Raw genomic sequence first — 9,153 nt, forward strand, 5'->3', positions numbered from 1 at the left:
GTCATAATTTTCAACCATTTTCAATGAACTGCTTAGTGTTTTACCCATTAAATAGAAAATAACATAAGACCTTATCTAATACGATGCCATGTGTTGATTCGAGACGCTATGAACTCTTAGCCCCCGATGATAAATGAAAAAATAAATAATGATAATATATAAATATGAATAAATAATTAAAAACTATAAATAAATATAAATAGATAAATAAATAAATAAATGAATGAATTAATGAATGAATGAATGAATGAATAAATGAATGAATGAATGAATGAATAAATAAATAAATAAATAAATAAACAAATAAATAAATAAATAGATAAATAAATAAATAGATAAATGAATAAATAAATAAATAGATAAATAAATAAATAAATAGATAAATAAATAAATGAATAAAGCGGTAGCTCATTTGAAAGAAATCCCCTAAACACAGGGACGGCACACATGAAGGGGGCGCAGGGGCAACTGCCCAAGATATAGAAGAGAATAGAAAAAGGGGAAAGAAAGAGAAAGACAATACGAGCATGAAAATAAAAAGTAATCATGCATGCTTTACAGCTTACAACAACTGTATTCCAATATTAATGGGTTTTATCTAAATTTATTTCATTTTTTAAATTGCATGTTCATCACATGAGATTTTTCTTCCTGAACCTGCCCTTTAATGTTTAATTGGTCGGTTTTGATAGGCGTAATAAACAAACGCACGACGATGAATCCTTTAGTTTTGTCAATAACTATTATCTCGTAAAATCAAATAGGTTACATCGAATGGACGTTTGGATTCAACTGCGGCATACTATAGCTACGAGGGGGAGGAAGTACGGGGGGGGGGGGGTACAAAGGATGCGTCAGTTCCACTATGATATTATATTTCAAGCATGGAGCTATTCTGTAATAGCTCTATGATTTCAAGTAAAAAAAAAACATAAAAAGGGATGAAAATTTGAGACTGAAAAAGGAAAAAAAAGGAAATATAATGAAAAGTGTATGAAACAGTCGTATATAGAGCTCTTTTACAGTATAAGATAAATTTTGTTAAAAAAATAATACAGTCGATTTTTAATAAGGACGTGATATCCTCATAATAATGGTATAAATACACCCTTGACAGTGGCGTACCTAGGATTTTCCACAGGGGGGGGGGGGCAACTTCGTCTGCCAAAAAAAAAGGTCTTCAACCACAAATAAAGGTTTTCGTACCAGAAAATTATTTGACAACCCCCCCCCAAAAAAAAAAAAAAAAAAAAAAACACACACACAGAAAAGGTCTTCAACCACATTTAAAAAAAAATTGACAAGCAAAAAAAAAGGTCTTCAGTTACTCGTCAGGGGTACGCTAATGACCCTTGATCATAACACCATACAGTGTTTTGCTCCCGGGGGAAGGGGTGACCTGGCCATATACTAGGGGTACTGACCATTGTCACAACACGACCACAGTATCCTCCATAGGCAGGTCCATGTTCCTATACCCTCCCCCCCTTTCCCGATCCCATCAAAGTATCCTTGCACTGCTCCGATTGGAAGAGGACACTTCAAACCAACACAATTTATTACCCATTTCGTAGGCCCATCCAATTGCTCGGCAACGACTGATTTTGATTTACAGATGACAACGTTAATTTCCAGTCGGTACACAATCACCGCAGCTAAAAATTCACCGACAAAATTATTATGTCGTCATAAATAATTTCAATCAGAATTGACTATGACATGTTTTTATCTATATGTAATTTTGCCATCACTTTTGGATTGGATGGACGATAAAATGAAAGTTCAGCATCTGTTAAGGGTTTTTTTCTTGAGCAAAGTCATTTTACTAGTTTGTTACAAAAGCTGTTGGTTGATATCTATGTACACTGTATAATACAAGCTTCTTTAACTTTCACATTTTATTGGGAATTAGTTCTTTAAACAACATGATTTTATTTTCCTTATTTTCCTCTCACCTTTAAAACAGATGTATATGTCCATCATCAGCGTGGAGCGTTGTGGCCCAGTGGATTAGTCTCCGGACTCTGAAACAGAGGGTCGTGGGTTCGAATCCCAACCACGGCGTAATTTCCTTCAGCAAGAAATTGATTCACAATGTGCTGCACTCAACCCAGGTGAGGTAAATGGGTACCTGGCAGGAATTTATTCCTTGAAACGCAGCGCGTGTAACAGCTGCACTGCTAAAGCCAGGGTAATTATGCTGCATAGTAGAGCGATTAGAGACTTCTGATAAAGTAAGTATTAAGCGCTATATAAGCAAGTATATTATTATTATTATTTTCATAGTTATCAGTATTGGTGATGTTAATATCATCATAATGTCATCGTTATTTTGATAATTTCATTTTCATCCTCATCATAATTAAATACACATACCATGGGCCGCGGCATGCACCAGGGGGCTGGGGGCTGAAGCACCGCCCCTCTCTTTTTCCCCAAAACCGTTTACAAAAGCGGAAAATGATTATCTTATTGTGACTTCTTATTTTCAGCTCCCACATTCGGCTCGCCTCCCCGTTCTAAACAGTTCCGAGGTTCCTGCATACAACAAAGGGATTACCGTCAACATTGTCGAGAACAAGCGTTTCAAATTCATTGTTGAAATGAATTTACTTGTAGATGAATGCCAATGCGTTTTTTCTTAATTCATTTATTTATTTGTATATTTATTTGTTTATTTATTCAATTATTTATTGATTGATTCATTCATTTATTTATTCGTTTATTTATCTATCCACCCATCCATCCATCCATCTATCTATTCTATCTATCTATCTATATATCTATCCAATTATCTATTCATGCATCTTCCTTTTTCCATTTATTCGTTCATTTTATTTATTAATTTACTTGCTTTTTATTTTTTTTTATTTTTCACTCCTTTTTATTTTTATAGGGATTTAAAATTAGGAACACTGATACAATCAGCTGACGATAAGAGTACCATAGTAGACCGCTTAAAATCACTATTGTATTTTAACATATATATAGGCCTATTGATAAAAAAGCTCAAAATAGTGAATGCACATGGTCCCGTGGCGCCACTGAGCTGCATTGGTCATGTACAACGGAACATGCAGTCATCAGTAGATTGCACGTACCACACGTACGTAATCCGCTGTCTGTTTGAAATGGTGGTATTTATAGAAACGGCCTTTTGGCATGTTTGGAAGAAAGTAAGAAGTGTGTTGAAGAGCAGGGGCGGCAGAGCGAAGTTAAAGGGGGCACAGGGAAAAGGGCACTATCTTAAGCATGAACGTATGCAGACATTTTTGCTGGGGGGCAGCCGGGCGCATAATCTTTTTGGAAAAAAAAACTCAAAAGCGAGGGAGCAAAGCGACTGAGCTTATAATTGAGGCGCTTTTGCATTTTGTTAAGAAAATTAATGGATTTTGTGCATACTTTTGGTGATTTTTTTTAAATATGCAGTACAATTATGTGAGTTTTCAACATTTTTGCCCCCCCCCGCGTACGGCCATGATCTTAAAAGAAAAAAGACTTATCTGCACCACTCACATGACTCAAGTAGGATTATTTTTACATATTTTTTTCCTTTATCATGCACTTGCAGAAGGAAGCATAATGGCGGTTATAAAAATAATAATAATGGGCGCTCTTCGGACACGAAAGTGGTTTTCAGGAAAGGGGCACAGTATACACGTTCATCGGGGGGGGGGGGGCATTTTGTAGGTTGTTGGTTGCTGTAAGTTGCAGAAATGAATATGCCAGGGTAATAAAGGTTCAAAATTGAACCCTTTTCAATGTCTATCATTATGCACCTTAAAAGGTTCAAATTTGCATCTTTTGGGTGGAAACAAGATTTTTTTGGTGCAAAAGGTAATAATAAGAAGGTGCAGTTTTCCACCTTTTGCCACTCAGGGTGTTAGATTACACCCCAAAAGGTTGGTACAATTAAGCGTGTCATTTAGGGTTCAAAGAATTCTAAGAGTGTCTACATTCATTTTATTTTCTCTCCATTTTTCATTACAGGTGGGGTCCGAATGGAGGAGAATTGGGTATAAGACGACAAAAAGGGGAGAGAAATAAGAATGACGGACAAGGGGAAAAATATATAAACCCCAGACAGAACAGAATGCAGGAACGTGTCAAGACGTTTAAAAGACAAACACAGTTCAAAGAGAAATGCGAGGCTAGACAAGAAATAGATGATAAGTTCTTGTATAAATCAGAAAGGGTGACGAAGATTTAAAGGCTTTTAAGGGAGATGACGGATAGAGAGAAAGGTAGAAACAAGCTAGGCTAGGCTTCGAACTCATGTGATAAGATAATGGTAGAGAGGAAGATCAATCCAATCGTGGAGCCAGGGGTTTCACATAGGAGCAGAAAGAGCGTTGGTGACTTAAAAATTTCTTTACAAGAAAACAAAAATAACAGCAGGAGACAGAGAGGAGGGGAGATAGACGGGGGAGGGGGAGTATAGTGGGGAGAGAAGAAAGGGGAAGGGATGAAAAGATGACAAGAAAAATAATAGCAGTCTTGCTGTTATTTTTTCCCAGTATGTTTGTACCCTTTTTTAGGGTGGGGGGGGGGGTGGGGTGAGGGATAGGGGTTGTTTGCTTAGAACAGTCTGTAATATATTAACTGAAAGATATATCTAACAGGGGCCGCGCGCGGATAGGTTTTTAAAGGGGGGGGGGGCTGAGCAAAAAGTTTTGGGGCTGATCATGCAAAAAAATAACAATCATAATATGGTAATTTTTGCGTGTTTGTACTCAGTTTGGGGGGAAAAAGTGGGGGTGCTGAAGCCCCCCCTCCCACTTCCGCGGCCCCTGTCTAAAATGTGTCTTTCTAAAGTGAGGACAGTAAGTAATTCCCTCCTTGCTCCAGTGCTAGTGTGGCATAAAAAACCATTTATCGCTCTCATGGGCTTGTCGCCTGATGGCGCAATTTCAGATCACGAGAACAGTCTTTATAGATCGCATTGCTACCCCGTTGCTTAAAAAAATGACCCCCGAATGCTCCTTCCACTTTGTTTTTTTCCCTTCATTGTTACGGAATTTTCATTGTCCATATTCGTATTACTTTGATGTTTTCATCTGTCTCATGTTCCAGTCTGTCTGTTTCTCTCTGTCTGACAGTGTTATGTCAGTATCCTTCTCTTCTGTTTTTTTCTCAGCCTTATCCCCTTCTTTTTTCCCTCTCGTTCCCTCTTTCCAGCTCTTTATTTCCCGGTTCTTTCTTAAATTAGTAATTCAGGCGCCACAGAATGAAATTGGAGGGGGGGTGATTTACCAAGGTAAAAATCGCACTCAGATGGTAATTCCTACGTTGTTCTGAACAGTTGTAGAAATAAATGGGGTTCCACGTACTATAGGGGCATCGATCCATTTATCAGATTGGGGAGGGGGGGATCATGACTCAACGTTTCAAAGGCGCTCGATCACACAAAACAAACAATCACACACACTATAAGTATATATGACTCATGAGAAAGAGACACATACCTCAACAACAAATCAATACGAATGCGAGTGCGAAGCGCGAGCTGAAATTTTTTTAGTATACTGAACTGAAAACAGGAAAAGGGTACTTGTTTAAGACGGTTTGTAGTAGTAACTCATGAGGAGGATACATATCGCACTACACAGATAATGCGAGTGCCGAGAGTGAGCTGAAATTTCTTTATATTCCGACCTGAAAGCTTGACAGTATAAGCATTTTTGGTACCAATGATTCAGATGGCTGTCTAAAATAATAATAGATGCGAGCGAGAAGCGCAAGCTGAAAATTTTGATATTTCGATCTGAAACAAATTGACAGTTTAATGGACGTTTTTAATAAAGAACAAGATATATATCCAACAAAAGATTATTCCAAATCGAATCATCATCATCATCACCATCATCACCATCATTCATCATCATAACTATTATTTTATTTCTATCTATTCATTTATTGATTGATTTTTTTTGGGGGTGGTCATTATTGCTGGCCCTTCCAAACAAATAAAACATATCTAAATAAGTGCACAGGAAGATTCTGATTCCCCAATAAAAAAAAACAACATCCACACAATTTCAACAAAATAAAGCCTATAATTCACTTTCAGGTTCAACAAATTTAGCATGGACAAACCCCTTACAGAAAATATCAATAACAACCGTGGGGCTCTTCTATGCTTTACAGATTCTAGAATGAAAAAAAAATGCCTACAGCCAAGACAACCCAGAGACTAGCCTTAAACGACAACAATATTTACAGGAAATTTTCCATACAAATCAATATTACTTTATTCTATCCAAAATTGTTATAATTTATACAAGTAATGAAATAATCCACAAAATGTACATGACCACAGACGATTATATTTAGCCACTGACTTGTACGTATCAGCCTGTTCCTATCGAAAATTCATGTGTTAAATACACACACTAATATGACCAATCATCATCTCCCTCTGAATCATATAATTATCAATGAATCTTTCATTGTGATTTCATCATGACATTTTATCTTTAAATAGTAAAATCAATTGAAGTTACTTTATGTATTGCATTCCTTAAATCTTTAATTATGCTATATATGCAAATATATCTGCTACTTGTAATATACATGTACTAGTAGTCGGCTTTTTTAATTTTATGCTAATTGTATTTTGTGAAATGGAAGTCAATAGAATCTATATCTAAATTTAAATGTAGCATGAAGAATATGACATAAAAATCAAATTGGGAAAGTAACATTAAAGAACTTGTTAGATATGCACATTTTTCAGCTGTCACTATGCATAAGTAGATCAATATACAGGCAAAATTCAATGATGTTACGGTATACCAGTTCTAAATAATTACATTACTAATACTGACCCAAGAGGTCTCTTAATGCACCTTACAGTCATTCGTCATTCGCCTTTGCACCTGGGCAATTCCACAAAATACGTACATACAACCCCCTATATGTGGGACCTTCATGAAATTTTCTATCTCTGATTTCTTGTTCTTTTGAAAGTCTGTAATACTCTCAAATGACCTTAACTTAGTCAGTTTATAAGGTGAAGTAAGACTTGAGAAAAATGGGGGTCAGACGAACAAAAAGGTTTATCATTTTATGGAATTTCCACGCCTGTATTTTACAATTCGTTCCCTGATTTAAACAATAGTCGCCCTTTTCTATCTCCAATAACTAGCATACATGTAAAGTCATTTTAAGGAAAATCATCAAAATTCATGATTGATATAAAGATCTTTTGACCTTTGGATTCACATTCCTCCATGATTCCTATGACATTTTTTAATGACGATTATACACACAGACCCGGAGAATCTATATGGTGTACCACATTCTATGGGACAGGTTATATAGCAATCTCCCACCATCCATAGTCTGCTATGCAGACCCTTCACTCAAGTTAAGGGTCTGAATGTACAGCCTACCCATGCCTTGTGTACTGAAGGCCCTTTCACTCTGAATTGAAACAGCAAGTTTTGTATGTGCAAGTCTTTGCATGGAGACACACTTTTTGATTAGTTTCAATCAGGGTCTGTGCCTGCAGACTAGACCCCTGCCCCTTCCATGCCTGATGATGTCAATCAGTGTGTTTCTACAGAGAATAGTTAAGAAACTGTTTATCCATAGAGCTATGGTTTATCCATAGAGCTATGGTTTATCTTTTCCAGAATGGAAAAACCGTATCGCCCATAAACCAACCTGTTTCTACATAGCAAATAATCCAATTAACTCACATTCCAAACAGATTACACGACAATAACCACGTCCCAGAGGCGATTATGAGAAACCATATTTTTTGCGTGACAATGCGGTTTGTTGATAAACTGCATTGTGTCTGTTTCAACAGGGAAGTTTTCTGGAATTCTGGATACTTCTGTGGGTAATACCGTTTAACGATTCTTTGTAGAAACATGCCGAATAATATAATAAGCAGAGAAGGGCACTGTTCCTGTATTCATTGGTGACAGTCATTTCTTTGATACGAATACAAAAACAGATTGCGTACAAGTGTGTTAAAATCCATAATGAACTTAGTTTTAGATAAATGGGCAATTTTAGAATCAAGAAAATCAACTTATTTCAGATAAATTGAGAAATAATTTACACCAATATTCCAGTTTTACAAAGATAGATTAAAATAAAAACTTAAATTATGATTAACGAAAAGCTCATGCTCATAAAGACACATATGTAGCTAAAATCTCAATGAGAATGTATTGCAAAAGGGCTCAGGAATCTGCATTACAAAGAGTTGCAATATCTTCAAATCCAACTGAAATTTAGATTGATCACAAATACTTTTTGCTCTTAATTATACACTTTGGTTTCAATCTAATTTTGAGTTTGATATGGATCTACTGCAATCATTTGTAAGACAGGCCCCAGATTTCCCAAACCCTTGAATGAAAACGTATACAAACAGGAATACCACTATCCCAGATAAATTTGATACATTTGGAACCATACATGTTTGATATTATAATAAGTAATTTTTGTTCCGTAAAAATTGTTCCTTTATCTGGTGATTCCAATCAGGAAGCTGTACATTACAATTTTTTTAAATTAACACATTTTCCTAGTATAGTAAGTAGAGTATTATTGGAATGTAATAATCGAGGTGACAAACATAGGCATAATTTGACAATTTTTAATGGGTAAAGGGGGGGGGGGTAATGTCTAAAACAGGCACACATACACTCTAAATGTGCCTGTAACAGATTTCAATTGCTACCAAAGAACAAACCACATATATATATTTTATAAATTGATTAAAGATAAATATAAGTTGTAGTAACAATCTCAAAATGACTTCGAATAGAAACCAATGAAATTACCACCAAATTGTTTGCATGTATGAATAAAAAATATGTGCCAAATAGCTCTGGGAGAAAATGCGTAATTCCTGAGAAATTAGCAAAATAAGCACAGAACTCCATCAGATGTTGGGTATTTTTGGAAGCAATAATAATACACTGTAGCACACATGCTTTTGTGTGTTATCGATCATCAGAATTATCGATTTTGAGCTAAGATTTCACGACTTTACAAAGATCATTTTACATTAATGCAAAAAATCTAGATGTATGATGATATTTTGACAATTAACCTTGATTTAAAAGACTTTCTCATGAAATAATTGCTCAACTACTGTCATTTACCTTTAAGGCCTGAGTTGTACACAAT

The sequence above is a fragment of the Lytechinus variegatus genome, chromosome 11 (genome assembly GCF_018143015.1).
Source record: "Lytechinus variegatus isolate NC3 chromosome 11, Lvar_3.0, whole genome shotgun sequence".
NCBI lineage: Eukaryota > Metazoa > Echinodermata > Echinoidea > Temnopleuroida > Toxopneustidae > Lytechinus > Lytechinus variegatus.